The sequence below is a fragment of the Hipposideros armiger genome, unplaced genomic scaffold, assembly GCF_001890085.2.
Source record: "Hipposideros armiger isolate ML-2016 unplaced genomic scaffold, ASM189008v1 scaffold_1844, whole genome shotgun sequence".
Lineage (NCBI taxonomy): Eukaryota > Metazoa > Chordata > Mammalia > Chiroptera > Hipposideridae > Hipposideros > Hipposideros armiger.
Genome location: NW_017733194.1, coordinates 30750 through 31605, shown reverse-complemented (window position 1 = coordinate 31605; position 856 = coordinate 30750).

Sequence of the window (856 nt, the reverse complement as noted above, 5' to 3'; positions counted from 1 at the left end):
CCAGCTCCAGGTTGAGCTGTTGTTCAGCATCTTAGCTGTAGAGGGCAGTGTCACTGGCCCTCACATGTGGGATCCGAACCGGGGCCCTCTGGTATCCCAAGGCAGTTCTTAACTATCGCGCTACTCGGCAGGCCCTTGATTTTTTAAAAAAATTTAGTAAATTTCGTGCACACAGTTCACTTCTTTCTCAACTTTCCTTTTATTTACACTCTCTTTGGTGGCACCAGCAGCCTTTAGTCTGGGGCTAATTTTCCCATCACTGAGGCAAAGCTCTCTGACTAGTCAGTCACCTGATGCCTTAATTAGGAGCTTTTCCTCTCTGATGGAGCACAAGCACTGTATGACTGTGAGTGTGGCTCTGGCCAGTTCTTTCCTCACCTCACTGGGTTTCCTCCCCCGTATGCTCGTCAGTCCTCTCAGGAACGTTGTTCGACTCCAGAGATTACCCTGGGCAGCTCTCTCCTCTGCAATATTCTCTGCAGGCTTTTCTTTTCTCTTTGGGCTCCCTGGAGACACCCTGACATGGAGAACCTCACACAGTACGGTTTGGGGTGATCTCTCTGGAAGGGAGCATGGAGGCAACAACAATGAGACCTGCAATGTGGTGATAATTGAAGACTCAGTTGGAGGCCCTATGAGGACACATTGAACCGGGCGGGACTTGGGATCTTGGCATCAGACATTCATTGGGCCTGAGTCACCCTGAGAGAGAAGGCATAACCTTGGGGGAGGAAATTCTCTGCACCAGTGGAACTTCCCAGTGAGGGCACCACTGTGGGCTGCAAGGGCGTCCCAGGTGTTGTGATGTGTGTGTGTGTGTGTGTGGGGGGGTCAGATCTGATTAGGGACCTAGGTG